We start from the raw sequence: 26400 nt of genomic DNA on the forward strand, positions 1-26400 counted from the left end.
GGCAAGTCATGCCTGACTAACCTAATTGGCTTCTATGAAGAGATAACTGGCTCTGTGGATGAGGGGAAAGCAGTGGGTGTGTTATTCCTTGACTTTAGCAAAGCTTTTGATATGGTCTTCCAGAGTATTCTTGCTGACAAGTTCAAGAAGTATGGGCTGGATGAATGGACTATAAGGTGGATAGAAAGCTGGCTAAATCATTGGGCTCAATGGATAGTGATCAATGGCTCGATGTCTACTTGGCAGCCAGTACCAAGCAGAGTGCCCCAAGGGTCAGTCTGGGGCCAGTTTTGTTCAATATCTTCATTAATGATCTGGAGGGTGGCATAGACTGCACCCTCAGCAAGTTTGCAGATGACACTTAACTGAAGGAGTGGTACATACACTGTAGGGTAGGGATAGCATACAGAGGCTCCTAGACAAATTAGAGCATTGAGCCAAAAGAAATCTGATGAGGTTCAACAAGGACAAGTGCAGAGTCCTGCACTTAGAACAGAAGGATCCCATGCACTGCTACAGACTAGGGACTGAATGGCTAGACAGCAGGTCTGCAGAAAATGACCGAGGGGTACAGTGGACAAGAAGCTGGATATGAGTTGACAGAGTGCCCTTGTTGCCAAGAAGACTAATGGCATTTTGGGCTGTATAAATAGGGGCATTGCCAGCATGTTCTGGGATGTGATCATTCCCCTCTATTCGACATTGGTGAGGTGTCATCTGGAGTACTGTGCCCAGTTTTGGGCCCCACACTACAAGAAGAATGTGGAAAAATTGGAAAGAGTCCAGCGGAGGGCAACAAAAATGATGAGGGGGCAGGAGCACATGACTTATGAGGAGAGGCTGAGGGAACTGGGATTGTTTAGTCTGCAGAAGAGAAGAATGAGGGGGGATTTGATAGCTGCTTTCAACTACCTGAAAGGGGGTTCCAGAGAGGAAGGATCTAGACTGTTTTCAGAGGTACCAGATGACAGAAAAAGGAGTAAAGGTCTCAAGTTGCAGTGGGGGAGGTTTAGGTTGGATATTAGGAAAAACTTTTTCAAGAGGAGGGTGATGAAGCACTGTAATAGGTTACCTAGGGAGGTGGTGGAATCTCCTTCCTTAGAGGTTTTTAAGGTCAGGCTTGAGAAACCCCTGGCTGGGATGATTTAGTTGGAGATTGGTCCTGCTTTGAGCAGGAGGTTGGACTAGATGACCTCCTGAGGTACCTTCCAACCCTAATATTCAATGATTCTATGATAAGCTGTAAAACACGGGCAGAAATAATGAATTGGGACTGACTTCCAAGTTTGCAGTCTCAGCAGTTAGGTCTGGAATATTAAAGCTACCTACAAGTATCTTCTATTGACTTTGAAATCTGGCAGGAGGACAGGATACAAAACAAACAACAATTGAAGTGCAATGTGTTGCAGTTCATGAAAGTGAACACTGCTATCAGGTAACAATAGTTTTTCTAAATTATGGCAGAAAACTTTAATTACAGCGATCATGGGGAGAACAAAACTTGGAATAATACCCTGAGGGATAAAAAAGAAAAAACAATGAGACTGGTACTACCAACTTAGACCAAATTTTTATATTTATAAAATAAGTAGGGTTGCCCAGCAATTAAAAAAATTAATCGCTATTAATCACGCAACTAATTGCACTGTTAAACAGTAATAGAATACCATTTATTTAAATATTTTAGATGTTTACTACATTTTCAAATATACTGATTTCAATTACAACACAGAATACAGAGTGTACAGTGCTCACTTTATTTTGATTACAAATATTTGCACTGTAAAAAACAAAAGAAATAGTATATTTCAATTTACCTAATATAAGTACTGTAGTGCAATCTCTTTATCATGAAAGTTGAACTTACAAATGTAGAATTATGTACAAAAATAGCTTCATTAAAAATTAAACCATGTAAAACTTTAGAGTCTACAAGTCCACTCAGTCCTACTTCAGCCAAATGCTCAGATAAACAAGTTTGGATACATTAGCAGGAGATAATGCTGCTCACTTCAGATTCTTAAACCTTGGGTGGAGTGCTGTAGCTATCTTTAGAAATTTCTCATTGGTATCTTCTTTGCGTTTTGTCAAATCTGCAATGACAGTGTTCGTAAATCAAACAACATGTGCTGGGACATCATCTGACACTGCAATAACATGAAATATATGGCAGAATGTGGGTAAAACAGAACAGGAGACATACAATTCTTCCCCAAGGAGTTCAGTCACAAATTTAATTAACATACTACTTTTTTAATGAGTGTCATCAGCATGGAAGCATGGCCTCTGGAATGGTGGCTGAAGCATGAAGGGGCATATGAATGTTTAGCATATGGCATTAAATACCTTGCAGTGCTGGCTACAAAAAGCTATGTGAATGCCTGTTCTCACTTTCAGGTGACATTGTAAATAAGAAGCAGGCAGCAGAATCTCCCATAAATGTAAACATACTTGTTTGTCTTAGTGATTGGCTGAACAAAAAGTAGGACTGAGTGGACTTGTAGGCTCTAAAGTTTTACACTGTTTTGTTTTTGAGTGCAGTTATGAAACAAAAAAAAGCTACATTTGTAAGTTACACTCACAATAGGGATTGCACTACAGTACGTGTATGAGGTGAATTGAAAAATGCTTTCCTTTCTCATTTTTACTGTGCAAATAATTGTAATAAAAACTAATCTAAAGTGAGTACTGTACGCTTTGTATTCTGTGTTGTAATAGAAATCAATATATTTGAAAACGTCGAAAAACATCCAAAAATATTTAATACATTTCAATTGGTATTCTATTAATTACGATTAAGCTCGATTAATTTTTTTAATCGCAGTTAATTTTTTGAGTTAATCGCGTGAGTTAACTGCGATTAATTGACAGCCCTAAAAATAAGGAATTCATTTGTTTTGGTGCCATCTAATTTCCAATGAATAAGAATTACTTTCTTGCCATGTCTGAGTCAGATGGGATTTAAGTTGAATTTTAAGTTGAGTATTGTAAAGTGAAACCTTTTTTTTCCATAGATATGAGTCTGTTCAGAGCTTGTATATTACAGTTTGCCTCATTACTTCTCATGGATTGAAGCCTTAGGCTTTGTAAGTGAGTTGCCCAAAACTGAAGGGCCCTTACAAGACTTTGACAACCAACAGCCTGCATTAACAAATGATATGGGTGTTTCATTTGAAGTGGGAAGAATAAAGGATATTGCTCTAAGTCAGTGAGGAGAATGAAAGACTTAATATAGGTTGAGGACAAAAGATGAGCCCAAACCTGATTGCTTTCTGTGAGAATAACTAAAAAGAAAGACTTTCAAAAGATACAAACGTTAACGAGTTCCTTCTTCAAGTGGTTTCCATTAATTTCCCCTATTGCTTCTCCTTCTCTGCAGCACACACTGATCAGTGAGCGCTACCTTCATTAATGGCTGAATTAGTACAGTTTGACTGTGACTCCTGAAGAAGGAAGCAGATCTGATGGAGAATTAAGTGCTTTATATGACAGTGAGTGGGGGTCCTGACAGTATTGTTTTACATTAGGAATCTGTACGCAAGCGCCAAAAATCAGTGCTTAAACTTAGGCTTTAAATCTTTATTTAGGCTTCTAAATTAAGTGGCCTGATATTCAAAAGTGCTAGGCATCCAGCAACCCTCCACTGACATCAATGGGTGGCTGCTAGGTGCTCAACACCTCTGAAAATCAGGCAAGATATTTACTTTAGGCACCTGCTTTTTAAAATCTTGGCCCACATTCCTCATGACTGTTCTATGATGTTAAACTCTTTGCGTAACAGCATCACACATGTCTGTTAGACATCTGTGTAGCAGCGAATTGTATGATGGGCTGTGTTCCCATGTTGAAGTATGTGGTCGGAATTAAAGGGTTTGTGTTCTGTGGTGATCTTTAAGAACGTGGTATAGTTATCAGGTACCTGGAGCAATGCACAAGCTCATGCCTCAGAGTCTCAGCTGACCACCTGCAGGGGTCAGGTCCCTTAGTGTATTCCATCAGAGATGGCTGCAGCTGGAGATGGGACATTGGTTGGGGAGGCCAGGGCTCTGAGGTTGCATTGAACATTCCCCCTTGCAGGTGCTCAACTGCTGGTTCTTGCTCTTGAGCTCAGGGCCTAACTGATCATTATATGGGGGTATGAGGAAGGAATTTTCTCTTGGGTCAGATTGGCAGTATCTTGATGGGGATTTCACCTTCCTCTGCACTGTGTGGGTGTGGCTCACCTACCAGGATTATCTCACTTAATCTTTCCCTGCCATAGTGGGCATTGGCACACCTCGATCCCTTCTAGTCTCTGCGGGTGGCACATAATAATCTCCTGTGGGCTCTAATGGTTTGGTCTAATTTTGGTTGTGGGGTTTAGTGTGTGAGTGCGGGGTGGTGTTGGTGATATACAGGAGGTCAGACTAGATGATCTGGTGGGTCTGTCTGACCTTAAACTCTATGACTCGATGAGGTAGCTGAACCATTGATAAACTGGTCCAAACACAAAAGTCACTTCCCTGAGTTTACAGAATAGTGGTGCAATGCAACACAACACAACATGTGGCATGTGGTCTTTGAATCACTGGAAGATGTTTAGCACTATTCCACAGTCATTCTGATGTTATTTTATATAGAAGGGAAAGTAACAACAATGATATACATTTACTCAGTTAAAGAAATGTAATAAAGACAGGAAAGAAAATAGCTAGGGTAGGAAAAGATGCTGTTACAGAATATTCAAGCAAGATGAGTGCGAGGGTGTAATAACCTTAGTCCCAGATTTGGACCTTAGCGTCCAAAATATGGGGGTTAGCATGAAAACCTCCAAGCTTAGTTACCAGCTTGGACCTGGTACCTGCTGCCACCACCCAAAAAATTAGAGTGTTTTGGGGCACTCTGGTCCCTCTGAAAAACCTTCCCTGGGGACCCCAAGACCCAAATCCCTTGAGTCTCACAACAAAGGGAAATAATCCTTTTTCCCTTCCCCCCTCCAGGTGCTCCTGGAGAGATACACAGACACCAGCTCTGTGAATCCAAACAGAGTGAATCTCCCTCTCTGTTCCCAATCCTGGAAACAAAAAGTACTTTCCTATTCCCCCAGAGGGAATGCAACATCAGGCTAGCAATCCAACACACAGATCTCCCCGATTCCTTCCTCCCACCAATTCCCTGGTGAGTACAGACTCAATTTCCCTGAAGTAAAGAAAAACTCCAACAGGTCTTAAAAGAAAGCTTTATATAAAAAGAAAGAAAAATAAGTACAAATGTTCTCTCTGTATTAGATGATACAACACAGGGTCAATTGCTTAAAAGAATATTGAATAAACAGCCTTATTCCAAAAGAATACAAATCAAAGCACTCCAGCACTTATATTCATGCAAATACCAAAGAAAAGAAACCATATAACTTACTATCTGATCTCTTTGTCCTTACACTTAGAAACAGAAGACTAGAAAGTAGAACTACTTCTCCAAAGCTCAGAGAAAGCAGGCAGCCAGAAAACAAAAGACTCAGACACTCAAATCCCTCCACCCAAAGTTGAAAAAATCCGGTTTCCTGATTGGTCCTCTGGTCAGGTGCTTCAGGTGAAAGAGACATTAACCCTTAGCTATCTGTTTATGACACGCCCCCCAAATTGCAGACAGTGGGGAAGCTCACTGGCGGCGATTTCCTTCTAGAACTTGAAAATAAACAGATTAATACAACACATGCACCTTTACATATACTACTAAGTATATAACTAACAGACTTCTACATTTTAAGAAAACTTTTTAACTACTGAATTCTGGGAAACTCTCACGGGAGAGTGCATCAGCTACTTTGTTAGAAGCTCCTGTGATGTGTTGAATTTTAAAATCAAAATCTTGGAGAGCTAAACTCCAACGAAGAAGTTTCTTGTTGTTCCCCTTGGCAGTATGAAGCCACTTTAGTGCAGCATGGTCAGTTTGTAGTTGGAACCGCCGTCCCCAAACATATGGGCGTAGCTTTTCCAGGGCGTACACAATGGCATAGCATTTCTTTTCACTGACTGACCAGTGACTTTCCCTCTCAGACAGTTTCTTGCTGAGAAACACGACAGGATGGAAGTTGTGATCTGTTGCTTCCTGCATGAGCACTGCTCCTATACCACGCTCAGATGCATCTGTGGTTACTAGGAATGGCTTGTCAAAATCCGGGGCCCTGAGCACAGGGTCCGACATGAGCGTTGCCTTAAGTTGGGTAAAGGCCTTTTGACACTCATCAGTCCACTTAACTGCATTTGGCTGGGTCTTTTTGGTCAGGTCGGTCAGTGGGGCAGCGATTTGGCTGTAGTGGGGTACAAATCGCCTGTAGTATCCGGCCAAGCCTAAGAAGGATTGGACCTGCTTCTTGGACCGTGGGACAGGCCACTTTTGGATAGCATCCACCTTGGCCTGTAGGGGGTTTATGGTTCCTCGACCCACCTGGTGCCCCAGGTAAGTCACTCTGTTTTGGCCTATTTGACACTTTTTGGCCTTAACAGTTAGTCCTGCCTGCCTGATGCGCTCAAAGACCTTTTTCAGGTGTAGTAGGTGTTCGGGCCAGGAGTCAGAAAAAATGGCCACATCATCGAGGTAGGCAACTGCAAATTCTCCCAGTCCAGCTAGTAGACCATCTACCAGCCTTTGGAAGGTGGCGGGTGCATTACGAAGGCCGAAAGGAAGGACATTGAATTCATACACCCCCGCATGGGTGACGAATGCTGACCTCTCCTTGGCAGGTTCATCTAGCGGTACTTGCCAGTACCCCTTGGTTAAGTCTATTGTAGAGATGAACTGGGCACGTCCCAACTTTTCCAATAGCTCATCGGTACGTGGCATTGGATAGTTGTCCGGACGAGTTACAGCATTTAGCTTACGGTAGTCCACGCAAAAGCGTATTTCCCCATCTGGTTTGGGTACCAGAACCACTGGAGATGCCCATGCACTGGTAGATGAGCGGATTATACCCATCTGTAGCATGTTCTGGATCTCCCTCTCTATAGCGGCTTGGGCATGAGGAGACACTCGGTAGGGTGGGGTTCTGATTGGGTGAGCATTACCTGTATCAATGGAGTGGTATGCCCGTTCAGTTCGTCCTGGGGTGGCTGAGAACAATGGGGCGAAGCTAGTGCACAGCTCCTTGATTTGTTGCCGCTGCAGACGTTCCAGGGTGGTTGAGAGGTTCACCTCTTCCACGCCACCGTCTTTTTTCCCGTCATAGTAGACACCGTCAGGCCACTCAGCATCCTCTCCCTGGACTGTAAACTGACAAACCTGTAAGTCTCTGGAATAGAAAGGCTTGAGAGAATTAACATGGTACACTTTAGGCTTTAGTGAGGAATTGGGAAATGCTATGAGGTAGTTTACAGCTCCCAGGCGCTCTTGGACCGTGAATGGCCCTTCCCATGATGCTTCCATCTTATGGGCCTGTTGCGCCTTCAAGACCATAACCTGGTCTCCTACCTTGAAGGACCGATCTCTGGCATGTCTGTCATACCAGGCCTTTTGCGCTTCTTGAGCATCCTTTAGGTTCTCTCTAGCAAGGGCTAAAGAGTGTCGGAGGGTGCTTTGTAGGTTGCTTACAAAGTCCAGAATGTTAGTTCCTGGAGAAGGCGTAAACCCCTCCCATTGCTGCTTCACCAACTGTAATGGCCCCTTAACCTCGTGACCATACACAAGTTCAAATGGTGAAAACCCTAAACTGGGATGTGGTACAGCCCTGTAGGCAAACAGCAACTGCTGCAACACTAGGTCCCAATTATTGGAGAATTCGTTGATGAATTTTCGTATCATGGCCCCCAAAGTTCCATTGAACCTTTCCACCAGGCCATTGGTTTGATGGTGGTACGGGGTGGCAACCAAGTGATTCACCCCATGAGTTTCCCACAGTTTTTCCATGGTCCCTGCCAGGAAATTAGACCCTGAATCTGTAAGGATGTCAGAGGGCCAACCTACTCTGGCAAAGATGTCTGTTAGGGCCAGGCACACAGTGTTAGCCCTGGTGTTGCCTAGAGCGACTGCTTCTGGCCATCGGGTAGCAAAGTCCACTAAAGTCAGTACGTACTGCTTTCCTCTGGGTGTCTTTTTTGGGAAAGGGCCCAGAATATCCACAGCTACTCGCTGAAATGGGACCTCAATTATGGGGAGTGGCTGGAGAGGGGCCTTGACCTGGTCTTGAGGCTTACCCACTCTTTGGCATACCTCACAAGACCGGACATACTTGGCAACGTCCTTGCCCATCCCCTCCCAGTGGAAGGACTTCCCCAACCGGTCCTTGGTTCGGTTCACCCCAGCATGGCCACTGGGATGATCATGGGCTAAGCTTAAGAGCTTCCCCCGGTACTTAGTTGGAACCACCAACTGTTTTTGCGGCTGCCATTCTTCCCGGTGTCCACCAGAAAGAATTTCCTTGTATAAAAGTCCTTGGTCTATAACAAACCAGGATCGATTAGAAGAGCTGAGAGGCGGTGGGGTGCTCCGTGCCGCCGCCCAAGCTTTCTGAAGGCTGTCATCCGCTTCCTGCTCAGTCTGGAACTGTTCCCTTGAGTCTGGGGTCACCAGTTCTTCCTCAGACTGTGGACTTGGGCTTGGTCCCTCTGGAAGCGATGTAGGTGATGGGGTTGTTTCCGTTGCTGGTGAACCGCTCTCCGCTGGTGCACCTGAGGGTATTTCAGGCTCTGGCTGAGCCTTTTGGGTATGGCTGTTTGTTGCTTCTGCCAGTTTTGGCTCGCTGGCGCCCTCTGGCGTTGAGTTTGAAGATGTAGTTGCACTTGCTGGTGCTGGTTGCTGTTCCAGTTCCGGGCCTGGGACTGGAGATGCTGTGGCTGTTTCAGTGGTAGGCATGGAATCTGGGTCCACTACCTCTGTCTGGGTCTCTGGTAACACAGACGGGGCCTCTGTGGACGGCTCAGGAACAGGAATGGGTCTGGAAGCTTGCCTGGTTTGGCTACGTGTAACCATTCCCACTCTCTTGGCCCGCCTCACCTGGTTGGCCAAGTCTTCCCCCAGTAGCATGGGGATAGGATAATTGTCATAGACTGCAAAAGTCCACATTCCTGACCAGCCTTTGTACTGGACAGGCAGTTGAGCTGTAGGCAAGTCTACAGCTTGTGACATGAAGGGGTAAATTGTAACTTTGGCCTTTGGGTTGATGAATTTGGGGTCAACGAAGGATTGGTGGATAGCTGACACTTGTGCCCCCGTGTCTCTCCACGCAGTAACCTTCTTTCCGCCCACTCTCAAATTTTCCCTTCGCTCCAAGGGGATTTGAGAGGCATCCGGGCCTGGGGATCTTTGGTGTGATGGTGGTGTAATGAATTGCACTCGCATGGTGTTCTTGGGACAGTTGGCCTTGATATGTCCCAGTTCATTACACTTAAAGCATCTTCCATCTGATGGGTCACTGGGCCGAGGTGAGTTACTGGAGACTGGTGAGGTTGAAGGGTAGGGTATCTGTGGCTTTACTTGGGTGGTATGTGGGGTCTTTGGCTGTCCTCGGTTGTAGGGTTTATGGTCTGTGTACCCCCGGGGTAATCGTTCCCCTTGACAGTAGCTTTCTTGCTTTTTGCCAGTTCCATCCATTTGGCTCCAATCTCCCCCGCCTCAGCGATATTCTTGGGGTTTCCATCTTGTATGTACCGTGTGATGTCTTCAGGAACACCATCCAAGAACTGCTCCATTTGTATGAGGAGGTTCAGTTCTTCCAAGGTTTGAATGTTGTTTCCTGTTAGCCAGGCCTCATAGTTTTTTGCAATGTAGTAGGCGTGTTTGGGAAATGACACCTCTGGTTTCCACTTTTGGGTTCTGAAGCGCCGACGGGCATGATCTGGGGTTATCCCCATCCTGTATCTGGCCTTGGTTTGAAAAAGTTTATAGTCATTCATTTGGTGCTTAGGCATTTCAGCTGCCACCTCTGCTAAAGGTCCACTGAGCTGTGACCTCAATTCTACCATGTACTGGTCTTCGGGGATGCTGTACCCAAGACAGGCTCTTTCAAAGTTTTCCAAGAAGGCCTCGGTGTCATCACCTGCCTTGTAGGTGGGAAATTTCCTGTGCTGTGGAGCAATATTTGGCGCCGGGTTGTTAGGGTTGGTTGGCACAGGCAGCCCAGCTTTTGCCATCTCCAGTTCATGTTTTCTCTGTTTTTCCTTCTCTTCATTCTCTTTTTGTTGTTTTTCCATTTCTTTTTGGTGTTTTTCCATGTCTCGGCGGTGGGCCGCCTCCTCTTCTTCTTGCTTCCTTCTGTGGGCCAACTCATCTTCTGCTTGTTTCCTTCGGTAGGCCACCTCTTCTTCTTCTAGTTTTCTTTTGTGTGCTGCCTCTTTGGCTGCCTCTTTGGCTGCCTGTTCTCTTTGGTAGGCTGCCTCTTTGATCTGTTCTTCTCTTTCTTTCATCTCCATCTGTCGCCTGTGTTCAGCTTCTTTGATTTGTTCTTCGGCGTCAATTTTTGCCTTAGAAGTCATGGTTCCTGTTTTCTTGTGTTGGGGTGCCCTCCGGTGTTTATCTTCTGAACTGCAGGTTCTCTGTTGCCTCCTGAAGTCTGCCTAGCAACAGTGCTTTTAGCTAATTTTCCTTTTCTCTCTCTAGCTAATGTTCAATGAAGGGAAACCAGAAAAACCACTTTATTTGCATGCCTATAAGTGCTGGTACTTGCCTCCTAATGGGAGGGCTATTGCATGACAAAAGACCCTTAACATGCAAGCCACAAACTGCCAGAGAGAGCAGAAAAAAAAATTCTCTCTGGTTCCCTTTTAAAACCAACTGCTTCTCTCTGCTAAAAAGCCCTTAGCAGAGAAGAGAAAAATAAAATATTTCCACTGGCTTCTGGATTCTGTCTATATCATCCCACCGGCTGCCACTCATGTAATAACCTTAGTCCCAGATTTGGACCTTAGCGTCCAAAATATGGGGGTTAGCATGAAAACCTCCAAGCTTAGTTACCAGCTTGGACCTGGTACCTGCTGCCACCACCCAAAAAATTAGAGTGTTTTGGGGCACTCTGGTCCCTCTGAAAAACCTTCCCTGGGGACCCCAAGACCCAAATCCCTTGAGTCTCACAACAAAGGGAAATAATCCTTTTTCCCTTCCCCCCTCCAGGTGCTCCTGGAGAGATACACAGACACCAGCTCTGTGAATCCAAACAGAGTGAATCTCCCTCTCTGTTCCCAATCCTGGAAACAAAAAGTACTTTCCTATTCCCCCAGAGGGAATGCAACATCAGGCTAGCAATCCAACACACAGATCTCCCCAATTCCTTCCTCCCACCAATTCCCTGGTGAGTACAGACTCAATTTCCCTGAAGTAAAGAAAAACTCCAACAGGTCTTAAAAGAAAGCTTTATATAAAAAGAAAAAAAAATAAGTACAAATGTTCTCTCTGTATTAGATGATACAACACAGGGTCAATTGCTTAAAAGAATATTGAATAAACAGCCTTATTCCAAAAGAATACAAATCAAAGCACTCCAGCACTTATATTCATGCAAATACCAAAGAAAAGAAACCATATAACTTACTATCTGATCTCTTTGTCCTTACACTTAGAAACAGAAGACTAGAAAGTAGAACTACTTCTCCAAAGCTCAGAGAAAGCAGGCAGCCAGAAAACAAAAGACTCAGACACTCAAATCCCTCCACCCAAAGTTGAAAAAATCCGGTTTCCTGATTGGTCCTCTGGTCAGGTGCTTCAGGTGAAAGAGACATTAACCCTTAGCTATCTGTTTATGACAGAGGGTTTTGACATATGTCAAGAATAGACCCGGAAATAGTACTATATATGGTGATACATACCAGAGAGCAAGGAACTAGAAATAGATAAAGACCCAGAATGGGTTAGGTAGACACAGTGAAGAGTGATGTAGACTGAAGATGTTTTAAAGATGAAAGAAGCCAGGAAACTGGTACAAGACAGAAAGTGAATGAAAGATTTCATTCAGCCCCATTGTCACTGCTGAGCTGATGGACAGGAATCAAAGAAGAAGATATTCAGTTGACACAATATGATCTCATGGTTCTGTCTCATCTCAACCCTCTGACTTCCTCCAACCAAAAAATAACCCCTTTTTATCAGAGCAGTAGCAGCAGCAAGGAGATACTGCAGCTATGGAGCAGATTCTGGGATTCAAGTAGGGTGATGAACCTCTCCATGATAATGCAGAGTCTGACAATTCTAAAGGGATTTTCCTTACAGTTCTACGTAGCAAAGCACCACTTTGTCTTCAGGTTTCTTTAGACACATTAGCAGTACTAGACTCCAGGTTCTTCTCCTCCACAGGAGACAGAAATAATCATCATTGAAAACAAGGACTACCATCATGTAAGTAGTCTCTGAGGGAATGGGAAAGGGTGCATCTTTTAAAATGAAGACCACAGGCAGCAAGTAGAAGAACGGGAGTCATTTGATGCTGCCATTTAGGAGAAGTTATCCGAGTGTTTAGGGATAATGGGCCAGATCTCAGATAGCATACATTGGAGTAGTTCCATGGACTTCAACAGAGTTATGCTGGTGGTCTGTGATGGGATGTTAGATGGGGTGGGATCTGAGTTACTACAGAGAATTCTTTCCTGGGTGCTGGCTGGTGAGTCTTGCCCATGTGCTCAGGGTTTAACTGATCGCCATATTTGGGGCCCGGAAGGAATTTTCCTCCAGGGCAGATAGGCAGAGGCCCTGGAGGTTTTTTGCTTTCCTCTGCAGCATGGGGCACGGGTCGCTTGCTGGAGGATTCTCTGCAGCTTAAGGTCTTCAAACCATGATTTGAGGACTTCAATAACTCAGACATAGGTTAGGGGTTTGTTACAGGACTGGGTGGGTGAGATACTGTGGCCTGCGTTGTGCAGGAGGTCAGACTAGATGATCATAATGGTCCCTTCTGACCTTAAAGTCTATGAGTTCACACCAGCTGAGTACTTGGACCAGTTTTATAATCTTCAGCAGTAGTAAAATAAAGTTTATCATGTGCCACGATTAATGTCAGGTCTGAGCTTTCACTCTGAGGATTCACCTATGACCCTCTATTGATTTGGGGCAGATTTTTAAAGGTATTTAGGTAGGTGCCTAGTGGGATTTTCAAAAGTACCTGGGATTTATATGGTTGGGCACTTCTGAAATCCCCACTACGTATCTATCTGCATAAATACCTTCTAAAATCTGCCTTTGGGCCTAACCCAAGTCAATGGTCCTTTTTCCATAAGCATTGAATCTGAACCTTGGCTCTTCCATTCTAATCACATAAAGGTAGAAAATACTGCAGATGTTGAAAGATGAATATTAAGGTAACATTCAAAGCATTGTACAGGAACTTATTCATGTAAAATCCTGCTGACTTTAATGGGTGATAAAAGCATATCCCAGACTCTACTAGTGCAGAGACAAAAGGAGCCATGCCCTGGAACAGAAAAATCGAAAAGTAAAAGCTCTACTTTGAGCTCACCCCTCATTTTACTTTTCCTCTGCCCCTCTCCCTCTAAAACAATTCCTGGCTTTAAGCTCCCCTAAGAACCTCCTCTCAAACCCTGTTCAGAAGCTCACTGACATGCTCTAATGCTGTTTAATGGTACAGCTGTATCCTGTTTCCCATTGCCTCCCTCTGAAGGAGCTTGTGTTACCGACCCCTGTGAGTTTTCTTTTGTTTACGTCTCTGATGTGGTAGGCTGGAATATTTTTATTTGTGCTAATTTATGTTGCTGCACATTGTTTTGTTTTATAGCATTTTTGCCAGGTTGGTTTTGTTTTGGATGGTTTGCTTTTAGTTTGTAAGGGATGGCCCTGAACCAAAGCTCTGGATGTGAGATTCCCTAAATTGCAGGTTCAGGACCGGATCTAAATCTTGGTCCAAGCTTTGTTGCTCATGCTTAGAGCTGCTTGAATCCTTCACTGTGATTTATTCATTATTGAAAGTGTGTGTTTTACAAAGTGTGTGGGGACATATGTTAGCCAAAGGATTGTTGTTTGGACCACATGGCTGGTCACCTAAATCACCCAAAGTAAAAGCTCTCTCTCTTAAAAGGACATTTTCATATTTACCAATCTTACAGTTAACCTACAGAAAATCAATTGATAAAGTCACTGGATATTTAGTCATCCCAAGATTTTGGTGCTTTCATAAAACTACTACTAAAGGTGCTGAAATGGTTGAAAAGCCGGAAGCACTCAAATTAGCCACAAATTTTTTTAACAGTGAAAGCTATTGACTATTTGAACAAACTACCAAGAGAATTGGTGGATTCTTCATCTCCTGATGCCTTCAAATCAAGACTGGATGCCTTTCTAAAGATATCCTTTAGCCAAACACAAATGATTGGGCTCAATGCAGGGGTAATATGGTGAAATGTAATGGCCTTTGATATACAGGAGGTCAGGCTAGATGATCTAATGGTCCCTTCTGGCTTAAATCCATTAAAAAAGCACTTTGAGATCTATGGATGAAAAGCTGTACATTAGAGCTAAGTATTAGTTTCACTTCTCTAAGGTGATTGATGGTGGTATCAGATAACCCCGGGGTGGTTAGATTCAGATGTTGGTATCGGTCAAATATTTTTTCTTAGTACAGTTATTATTTTTACCTGCTACAAAATGGCAACTAATCTCACCTTCTGCTTCTAAGGCCTAGTCTCTCGTGTTGGCTTACAGAGCACCCCTTTCCCCACCTCCCACCCCTTCAGACTCTCTCACCCTCTGATTTAAAGAGTTGAGCTTCATTCATTTTACTTCCAATGGGCCTGCTACTCTCTGTCAAGCCTTCCCTAGCTCAGATGCAAGTATATCAGGTATTTCCAAGGTGCAAGTCTCCAGTGTCTCCCCACCATAACTCATTTTCAATAGGCCCATCTGATTCCTCATTGTGACCTTCAGACTTCAAACATGCTATGAGCATTAGGCCAAAGCATGGGGTCCTGGCTCAGTTTTCACTCTGGCAAAGTCCCACCAATGTCAAAAGGAGTTTCGCTCAGTAAGGTTGGATTGAGCAAAAACTGAGAATGGGCCAAATCCTGATGCCATTTCCTCATGATTTTTGTTTGCCGGCACTGCATCTTTCTTTCTTCTAGTCTGCCTGTTAGCCAACCATCTGCAATGTTATTGGCAGGCTAAGGAAGCAAGTGATGTGTAACTAGCAGCTTTCCTCCTGGTCAGCCAGCAAGAGGGGGACAACTGGAACTTTTAGCTCAAAAGCCTTGGCTCCATTTGAAAGTATCAAATGCAGAATGAGTGAGTTTGAATATCTTCCCAAATCTTTTCTGATTTCCATGACAGTATTTCGTTCAAAATGACAACCAAAATAGGAAAGGAATGTTAAAGTGCCTTCACTATGAACTAGAGAGAATGATTTGTCCTTTCACCGTATCCCTGTTCATCTGCTATTATTTTGGGATGGTTCAGCAGAACTCTTAGGCATGATCAGGTATTAATGCTGCTTTTGTTACTGTACTATCAGAATCTTCCCTTTTTTATCTATTTCTCTCCAAGCACAAGTGCAACTGTCCTCTAGGCCCCACAGTTATTTCGACACCTTCTGTCTATTATAATTCCAAGCTGTTCTGTGAGGCCTGTTTGTGCAAAATGACAAGTATCTGCCAAGTCACGTGGGAGTCTAAGGCAAATGTTTCATTCTCCCCACATGATGTAGTTATGTCAGTGAGGAAACAATACAAAGTGACTTGGTTTACCTAAAAAGATCATACATTCTGATGTCTGAGGTTGTTAATATTAAAAGCTTATGGCATTTTGTTGGGCTGTGCTTAATGAAATAACACAGTATGCCAAGCAGCAAGCTATAAACTCGTCTGGCCTGATTTTCATCTCATTTATGCCACTTGAAATCCAGAGCACCTCTACTAATTTCAGCAGAGGATCTTTGAGTTTACATGGGTAGAACCAAGATCAGAACCTGATCCACTCTCCTACTTTGCCTTCGAGAAACTTACTGTCAAATGCAGATTTTCAAAAACCATCAGGCAGCCCTTTATGGCAAGGCATTATGTACATTATGCATGCGACCCTCCATGTCAGAGAAATCTACCTTAATTTTCAATGGCTAGAACAGGCGTAAAATGAGTTCTGAGGCTCTAGGCTCAAGCACAGTTGGGGACACAGTGTTGCCACCAACCATACATATGTATTGCAAGTTGAGTTTTTCTTGTAATTTTTCAAAGATTATTAACATCATCCCAGTTTCTCAGGTATTAGTTTCAGCTCTCCTTAAATGGGAGTGATTAGCATCTGCAAAGGGTGTCTGCATCTACTGTTGTGCAAAGTGAGCTCTTTTTGTACTGAAATGCTTAACAAAGCATACAACCCTAAAGATGAAACAATTAACACGACTGTATTAAACAGATGCAGATTTGTAAAAGATACTACACACACTGTGATGCATTGTTTAAAACAACGTGTGCATTTTGAAATATATCATGAATTGTCCAGTTTATTTGATTCATAATACTACTACAAGCCTGATTCTCTTCCGACACCAGTTTCATGTTCATATAACCTTATTTGACTTCAATGGACTTACTCCTGCAATCAGAGAAGAATAAGGCCCCGCACATCTAAGACAGGGCATTGTCTCTTCATTAATAAGGAATAAAACAAGTCTCATACTTTGACATGATTTATAGCTGTGAGATTAAGCCCGATAACAGTCTGGGTTCAATCTATAGCTCCTAGAACTGATAGATTATCTTGTTTTATTAAATTCACTCATGACTTGCTATTGAAGCTGTATATTAGAAGAAAACAAATACTGTATACTTATATCCTGCTAGCTATTCCATGAATAGATTTCCTTATGCATCCTAATCATTGGTGAACTTGGTATGAAAATCAATGACCAGCTAAGGCTCATAGTGACTAGCTGTCCTGAGAACGGTATCTCCATGTTAATGTCACATTCAAAGAAGGCCCCATTCCTAGTCTCATTGAAGGCAATAAGAGTTTTGCCATTCAATCAGAGCAGGACTGGGCCCTAATACTTTTCACTTGAGGTTACAGGGCTGTCATTTCCTTTACCCTTAAAGGTGGAAAAGAGATTTTTTACTTGCTACTCATAATTTTACAATCACAGCCAATATTTAATGTATTGCTATTTCTGCTAGAGCAGCAAAAGCTTAAACAAGTTATTTGGCAAACAGCTCTGTCTTTCTCTTTGTTCCTTGATGTGTAACTATGGAAGCTCTGGAGGGGCATGTGCCAAAACAGAACTTAGAGCAAGTTATTTGCTGTTACATTAAAATAACCATATTCACACCTGGAGGCAGTTGTGAGAGGGATGCGGGAAATAGGAGAGGGGATTGGTCTTTGGAGAACAGAGAAAGGGGCTAGAATGAGGCTGAGTGGACAGCAAGGTTAGGCAGGGGGGAAACAGGACAAAAGAAAGGGAGAGTGAGATGCAGCCAGAGGAAAAGATAGCAATAAAAGATGCTTTGGACCCTGGGAGGGGTCTTGTGGTCTTTCTTGGCAAGGGGATTGCATTCTGCTGCTGTGCTGAAGCTGTAACGGACATATGAGAAGGGATTCAAAACCGCCATCCCCTGCACTCCTGATGCTATGCTGCCCTGCTCCCAGACTCAGGTTCTTACCTTGTTCCCCATGTTGAGTCATAGCTTCAGAAACATATTTTGAATAAAATCCATGATTTCCTTCCAAGCTTCCTTACTCACTGAGAATCCCCAAATTTTCTCCTTTAGGCTCATGGTTACAATTCCAATCAGATTGAGTCTCCTTGTGTTTTCCCTTTACTATCCCCATAGCTGAGCCACTCCATAAAGCTGGATTTACGCACCTTGCTAATTTCTGAGCCTGATTTTTTTTTTTTACATAAGGGTAAATCTAAAGTAATTCCATCGATAGCCCAGCAGGCAGAATTTGGGCCAACATATGAAGGTGATATAGGGGAGGAAAGGAGATGGTGGTGGTGAGAAGGGAATGAGTTTAACATTGGTTTTAAAAAAGAGTTGATGCAAAACAAAGAAGCAAAATCACAGGAAAAGATGGAGGAGTGACTACACCAAGATATACTGCAGAGGGCAGGAAAAGCAGAAGTGTGATATGTGAATAGGAAGGGTAAAGACCAATGACAGCTGTGAAGCCAGCGCTTAGGACAGGCAGTGGGCAGTGCCCTCGTTGCCACCCCTGTGCCTAGGAGCCAGCCATGCTGGCCTCTTCTGGGAGCCGTGTGGAGTCAGGGCAGGCAGGGAGCCTGCCTTAGCCCCACAGCGCTGCCGACCAGACTTTTAACGGCCTGGTCAGCAGTGCTGACAAGAGCCACCAGGGTCCCTTTTCGAGCGGGTGTTCCTGTCAAAACCGGATGCCTGGCAATCCTAATACTAGCTGCTTTTTTCATAAGAATGTTTAGCATCAGGGCTTACTGTGCACATGTATCAGGGTGTGCATCTCCCATAAAGCACTATTTTTGAAATATCCAATAATCTGGTGCACCAACCAGCCATAGACTAGCACTCTTTAAGTGTACATTGACATGGCTCAGAGCCCTTATCACGTCTTCCAACAATTGCCCACAGGTTATAGGAATGTGTTGTATGTGTCCACTGAGAGATTTTCCCTTTCCTTCAAAAACAAAAAAAACCCAAAACAAACAAACAAAAATCCTGCCATTAAAAAACCCACAGAAAATGAGAAGACAAATGATATGCCCAGTATACTGAAATAATTCTATCCTTCCAAACTGTGAAACTGTGTGACGGTTTCCACTCAGTCCTTTACTTGCCCTGCGGATGCATTCTTGCAAAGCTTTGTGGATTTTAAATCAGACCATTCATGTTACTTTAATGTAATTTGATGTGTGTTAATAATGTATAGCTATCTAATTCAATGGGAACGGTACCATATCAGGGCTTGGAGAAAATTAAATATGTGCATCTAATTAATTTCTACTTGATAGGAACAAAGAACTATTTTTTTCTGAAATTTTTCAACATTTTTGTGATACTTTCCTTCTTTTCTTAACCCGAATCTTAGTGATTTCAGTTCTTCTCTGATCCATTTCATATTGGATTTATTATTTCCCGCTGTTGTGAAATGCTCCTCTGTTTATTTTATTTTTTATTATTTTTATTTTATTCTAGCTAAATGCAAAGTGCTCCTGCAAAACTATAGCTATACTGCTGGCAAAATGCCCTGGTTTTCTAGCCTGTAACTACAATCGAAATAAAACCAAAGTCTTAAAATAGCCTACACTGTTCCTGTTGTTTTTTGCTTGGGATATTTCAATTCCCAAACAATTCACATGTATATTAACTTTTCTGACATTTAAAATTGTGTTTAGGACAGTAAAGATTAACTGAGGCCAAAACACTGATTTAGAAACTGTGGGTCAGATCCTCAATTGCTGTAAATGGGCCTGGCTTCAATGGATTTGATTTACATCTGCTGGGGATTTGGTCTACTAGATCTAGAAATGGAAGCAAACAAGAAATTCTGAGGGAAAACTGTTTCCTTTGGAGCAGTAGATTATACTGTAGGGCAAAATCTTATGATATGGGGAGCTTTCAGGGAGTCCTCTTAAAACACCTCAACACCAGTACCATTGTTTATAATCTCAGGACCCGAGGTCTGTGTTGATCAGACGATTTTTTCACTAAAAAACCAAGCTGGTGAGGCACTGCATAATATCCCATTGAAGTCTGTGAGGGTTGAGGTCATAAAGGGTCCGATCTTGCTCCTATTGATATCAATGGACAGACTGCCATGGGAATTGGATCATGCTAATGCACTTTCCAGGTGTGCAGCAGCACATTGGAGGACTGGGCCAAAAATATGTAAATCCAGATGGCGGATGGAGGGGGTGAGGAAGGGAAAAAGAGACAGGGTTGAATACAATAATGCAGGTTACTGCACATGGCATTAAGGGTAGAGCTTTTTATTTGACATAAAATCCTTTATGCTCAGAGTCACTTATAACAAATGTAAATTAAAAAGGCTGCCTCTTCAAGTAGAATGTGCTCTGCATCAAATGGATTTCCCAAATACTTTCGCCACTGCAATAATCCATTTCATGATTTAAAAGCCTTATAAACATATCTAAATGGTTGGTTAGTTCTACCATCTTTGTGCCATCTATAGCACTGAATAAAGAAAGAGAAATACAATTTATTCTGCACTTTGGAAGCTCAATGTTTCTCTCCCTGTTGTGTGACAACTAGTATCATCTTTATTGCCAGCGTGATACTCCTAAGCATGCAGGCGATGCATTGTGAGGATTTCATACCGATAAAGCCATCGATAACGTCCTAGTGGACCTGATTGGCTCACTTGAATCAGCACAGCTGGCTTGGACATTGGGGAACAAAACATTGTCTAGGAAAGATCATAGTGCCTGACTGGTTTTATTTTTTAAAAACTAAAGTTTGGTGGGGCTTGCTGAAGTCAAAGCCTGCAGATCCCATGCACTGTCTGCAGTATGGGAGTTAAGCACGTGGAAAGATTACAAGATGAGGCCTCTGACATCCAAGCATGATTCAGAATAGGTTGGAGAAATAACTTGCAACAGCTATTGCAAACCATTTACTGCCTAATCATTCTGATGTAGGTATATTTTCAAAGCCAGCATTAAAATGAAAATAAAATAAAATAAAAAGGCTTCTCAGAGGGCATAGTTGAGTGGAGGAAAAGGCTCTGTGATCTCCCAGGGGCTTGCTAAGTCACTGTGCTGTGAGACGCTGAGGAAGCTGCTCTGCTTTTTCAGTCTGTCAGTTTTATGTTGAATGTTTGTCTAGGATCTTTGATCTCTTATTTACACATATTTCTCCAGGATAGGGAAGCAGGCAGAAATAGAGATTCTATTTATATAATTCTTTCTGCATCCCAGAGGTCGAGAGCAGCAATGTTTCAAAGAAAGAGGAGGAATTTATCCATGCCTTCTACTTTTCGAGTCTGCAGTACGTGGAGAGATGCATATTTTAGATTATAGTGAATTTGGTTCACTTTCTGTGTGTGTGTAAGACACTGAGCCACATTTATACAGCTTATGTAGGTAGGTTTCATATACAGCTTGCACGTTCAGCTAAGCCCCACATATCTCTTAAGCAATTAAGTCAATGGGGCTCGGTACAGGGCTCTAGGTCAGAACAGGATCCAGGCCCAGACTGTTAAAAAACATCCTAGAGAATTTACTTGTCCTCTGAAAAGCAATTGTGTTACCTTTGGAGATTTAATTCAATCACGAGCATGTGAGGAAGAGGAATTTTAATCCTGTTGTAAGAGAAAAGCTCAACCTTAACTGTGGAATGACTACGCATTCCTCAATCTTTTGTTCTATCCTTAAATAATGAGAGGCAGCACTCAGAGAATTCTAAGAGCCTCTGAAAAATATTTTAAAATACAGTGAATCAAGAAGTCCTCCATAACCCCATAACATACTAGGAAAAACTAGCAAATAACCAAGCAGCATAAAACTAAACAAAATTCCCCATTTTCTGGCAACATTATCCCCCGCACTATTAGTTTCATCAGCAACCCTCTTAAAAAGATCTGCCTTGCTGCATGTCTTGACAGTTAGCAGACTTGGGCTATTTTGGACCAGGGTGGGGATGTGCATTCCAAAGGGGCCGTTACAGACAACAGCCGGCAAGTGGTCCTCTCCAGTTTGAGTGTCATGCCATAGAGCTGTAGTTGAGATCAGCTAGATCCTGAGTTAGTTAGATTTTGATCTATAAAGTCCTATCTTAAACACCAGCTGGAAAAACACAGGCAGCCAGTGCATATCCTGGGGCACCATTTAAAGAAATAAGTAAAATTAACTGAAATGTCTGTTTCTTTTAGAGCTGGTTGGGAAATGATTTTTTGTTGCAAAAAAAATTAGATCAAATCAATACCTTTGTTTGTTTGTATCAACATTTTCCATCAAAATAGCAAAACATGAAGATTTTGGATTGAAATTTTGGTTGTTGAGAAGCTAACAAATTTTAGTTCTTGTTTTTTGACAAAACGCCAAATAATTTTGAGGAAAATGAATTTATTCATTTTTTTGGGTGAAAATTTCTACTTGGTCAAAAAACCGCTTTCCACAAATAAACCAACAAACAATGTTTTGGTCGGAAATTGTCCATCAGCTCTACTGTCTTCAAATTATAATGCATCTTATCTCATAACAGAGGCAGCGTATGGAGATGAAAAAGACAACATTCAGCAAGAACAGTTAGGATCTTATCATAATAATTAAACTGCCACCGACACACATATATAATAATTAGCAATTAAGACAGTGCAAAATCACAAATTAAGAACTTGACGGACTGATAATCTTGAAGCCTATAAAGTGAGTTTCTCTGATTTGTAACAATGGATTATGACATCATTCCTTTATGTTTAGGAAATAAAATAAGCCATGAAGAGCATGTTTCTGTCATTCATGGGAAATCAAGTAGGTTAATCATTTATGATTTTTATGCTTCAAGGCTTATGTGTGCTACATGCTGGAGAGAGATCTAAACCATTACTCTAAAGCCCGTTGTAGCATATATGCTCCCTGCTGCTGAAGAGCCAACCTCATCAAATTGAGCTTTGTCTAAAAGATATTGTAAATATATTATTGGATGCAAGGTACTGTCTGATTATGCAAAACCACCAGAAGATTGCCACTTAGCAAAGCTACACAGTTCTGGGTATGTATTTCCTTGAGAACTCAGATAATCAAATCCCCCAGTATTTATACAGTGACGTGCTGCAAACAACAGTCTGAAATATTAGGTGTCAGTGAGGTTCTGGGAAGATGAAACATGAAGCTAAACTGAACATCCCTATCCAAATTGCTCATTTCAAGTAGCTTATGGCTATTAAGTACACTCTTCCCTCTGGGTGGGTATGAAGACCAGGAAATGACCTTGCAAGCATGGAAAAGAAAAAATGTGAACCATATTAACATAATGAACCATAAAAAGCCAGGGCTGGTCTTTTAACTTGTCTGTAATGGTTAATAGAATTAGTTTACCATTAACCATTGCACCAACTAACTGGGGGCTAAATGCTGTAAAGTGCTGAATGCCTCCTTTGACTCGCTGATCATCCTTGGCTTCAGGAGCTGTTCTGCTAAGCAAGTATAACTGATGTTAGGTTTTCTGCTCTCAATTGCCCTTGTGAAATCATATAGTTAAAGGGATTGCAGAGGAGGGAAAATGGCCATCTCTTTCTTAAAAGCATGCCTTTTGGATCATATTCTGTTCCCATTTACAAATATCCAACCTCACTAACTTCAATGGGATAACATACCTGGAACTCAGGTGTCATAAACAGATAGCTAAGGGTTAATGTCTCTCTCACCTGAAGCACCTGACCAGAGGACCAATCAGGAAACCGGATTTTTTTCAACTCTGGGTGGAGGGAAGTTTGTGTCTGAGTCTTTGTCTGTCTGCCTGCTTTCTCTGAGCTTTGGAGAAGTAGTTTCTGTTTTCTAATCTTCTGTTTCTAAGTGTAAGGACAAAGAGATCAGATAGTAAGTTATATGGTTTCTTTTCTTTGGTATTTGCATGAATATAAGTGCTGGAGTGCTTTGATTTGTATTCTTTTTGAATAAGGCTGTTTATTCAATATTCTTTTAAGCAATTGACCCTGTATTTTGTCACCTTAATACAGAGAGACCATTTGTATGTATTTTTCCTTTCTTTTTTATATAAAGCTTTCTTTTAAGACCTGTTGGAGTTTTCTTTTCTGGGAAATTTCAGGGAAATTGAGTCTGTACTCACCAGGGAATTGGTGGGAGGAAGAAATCAGGGGGAGATCTGTGTGTGTTGAATTTGCTAGCCTGATTTTGCATTTCCTCTGGGTGAAGAGGAAAGTGCTTTTGTTTCCAGGACTGGGAACGGAGAGGGGGAGTCACTCTGTTTGGATTCACAGAGCTTGTGTCTGTGTATCTCTCCAGGAGCACCTGGAGGGGGGAAGGGAAAAAGGATTATTTCCCTTTGTTGTGAGACTCAAGGGATTTGGGTCTTGGGGTCCCCAGGGACGGTTTTTCAGGGGGACCAGAGTGCCCCCAAACACTCTAATTTTTTGGGTGGTGGCAGCAGGTACCAGGTCCAAGCTGGTAACTAAGCTTGGAGGTTTTCATGCTAACCCCCATATTTTGGACGCTAAGGTCCAAATCTGGGACTAAGGTTATGATATCAGGGCCCAATTTTCTGCAGGTATAATTGGCATAACTGCATCACAGGCCACCAGATTTACACCAGCTGACAATCCGGTCCATAGTTAAAGCAGAATATGACCGGCCAAAAGAACCAGTCTGATTGAAGCCATTACCAGCTGGAGGGAGGTTTTTGTTTTGGTGGGATGGAGTTTTAGGAGCAATTGAAATGACCAGATAAAACTGGAGACTACAGTTCCATCTGGGGGTTCCTGCTGAGTGAGCAACATCCAGAGTGCAACTGCGTACACATCTACCCACACGTTCCATAAATGTGTCTAAAGAATTTGATTTTCTATCACTAGTTTGCATGTTTATGAAGTGTCATAAATTGTGGGTCTTTGTGCCCCTCCACTTGGCACTTTTGCGATAGCGGGTAATAGCTGAAAAAATGCTAGATCGGATGAATTCCTCCACTGATTTCAAATAAACCTTATGAGTTGGAGCAATAAAGAATGTTAAACAGTGTGTACAAAATAACATGCTGTTAGTTACCATATATGCTGTTTCAGTAAACACTAAAGCATTTTAATTTTGACTCCAACGCAGTAAACAGCAAGTTAATAAGCTAAGGGACAACACTTATCTTTAAAATTCTCTCAAATTCCTGTGTATAATGTTACCCTGCCCTGGCGGGCTGCCGGCTGACTCTTCTGTCATTTTATTTCTGTCATTCTGAAGTTCAGATGAACATTTTAATTTGTGCTGAAACTAATTACCTACCGTAACTTAAAATTGTCAGTTGACATAAATTGGTGTAGCTCCATTGAAGTTACATTAATATACTAAGGCTGATCACCTGGCCTACATATTTAAAAAACAACCCCAAAAGTGTACAATTACTTAAAAACAAACAGACTTATGTTATCGTCAGCATATGCTAACCATGGTTAGATGAAGCAACAGCAGTGCTGATCTCTTAATTAATTCTTCAAAGATTTATATTTAATACCATCACTTCGCCAACATGTTTGTAATGCAACACTATGGTCCTGTATTTTTCTAGATGCACTCGTTTAAAAAGCTATATAAGGTACAGGATAATAGTGAATAGGGTCCCATATTCTTCAAACCATTGTTTAATAAAGATTAAGGGTCACATCTTCAACCGGCATAAATCAGCCTAGTTCCACTGAAGTCAACAGAGCTATGCCAATTTATCACTTGAGAAGTTGGCCCCCAAAAGCCTAATTTAGCTAGAGAAAGTATCTGGGAATGGGAACTTTCTTCTGCAATTTTAAACATGGCCTGCAGTGTATAGATGCATAGTATCATCTTCCCATGTATTATATTCTCCAGCTTACTCAACGATATACCATACTGGGCAGTCAGACTGCAGGTATGCTGACTTCTAGGCTCTATTAATGGGGATGTATCAAGTAAAGAATTTGTCTACAAATAGAATATTAAATGTAGACAATTCAGACTGTTATGCAGCAGAAGCATGAATCCGTTTGTGCTGATTACAGAAATACTACTACCCAGAATAGCGTTTGTGGGGTGGTTAAATCAGAAAATGTTTCTGAATCTGAAAGCTGTGACACTTGCCTTTTTAACTGAGCAGTGACGAAATTGTAATATGATGCTTGGCATCTCCAAGAATGTAGGGTGTTGTCTCTGACCTTATTTCCTGATTAACCAAAGTCCTTGGGGACACTTGTATTAGTAAATTATAAATGGTCCAAAAAAACACATAAGGGGCTGATCCAAAGCCCATGGAAAGACTCCAACTGATTTCAGTGGACTTTGACTTAGTCCCTAATTGAAATATCTTCTATAAAGATGCAAATGGATTGAACTGTGGTGAGCCTTGTGGAACAGAGGAAAAGTGTTAGCTGTTAGAATAACTAGAGGTACAGTGTGAAAGGACATTTTGAAGAGATTGAGGATGAGTCTTCCTCAGGTACTACTTTATGTAATCTGGGAACCAATACTTATTGCATTTATTTCACCTTTAGGCTGCAGTCAAACTTTCACAATGGAACTGTTTGGCAGAGGATTTCAAGAATAACTTTAAAAGCAAATATGTGAGCATTGTGCAACAAACTACAGTGCAGGTGCATTGACGCACTGCAACATGAGTTTAAATGTGCTCCTGTGCTGGATTTCCTCATGCTGTAATGATGCAGCTTGCTTCCAGGCCTGGACTGAGACATGCAATGGTCCTACATTCAGTGAAGTGGTGAATGGTTGCCCTCTAAAGGGAAGGAAAAATATAATTCAGCCACCTTCACGCTGTTTACATCATGTTTTTACTGCTGATCTCTGGGTCGAGTTTGGCAGCAGCT

The 26400-nt window shown here is 42.2% G+C and overlaps 1 long non-coding RNA gene across 1 annotated transcript in view; it reads left to right on the forward strand.

Annotated features, from left to right (window-relative positions):
* The window catches only part of LOC127051663 (uncharacterized), a 290729-nt gene extending 267108 nt beyond the window's left edge, over positions 1-23621 (forward strand). Inside the window, exon 2 of the long non-coding RNA XR_007774571.1 lies at positions 23403-23621. This is a non-coding gene — a long non-coding RNA (uncharacterized LOC127051663). The remainder of the gene's footprint in view (positions 1-23402) is intronic.
* Positions 23622-26400: the final 2779 nt, after the last annotated feature.

This window comes from Gopherus flavomarginatus, chromosome 5 (genome assembly GCF_025201925.1).
Source record: "Gopherus flavomarginatus isolate rGopFla2 chromosome 5, rGopFla2.mat.asm, whole genome shotgun sequence".
NCBI classification, from domain to species: Eukaryota; Metazoa; Chordata; order Testudines; family Testudinidae; genus Gopherus; species Gopherus flavomarginatus.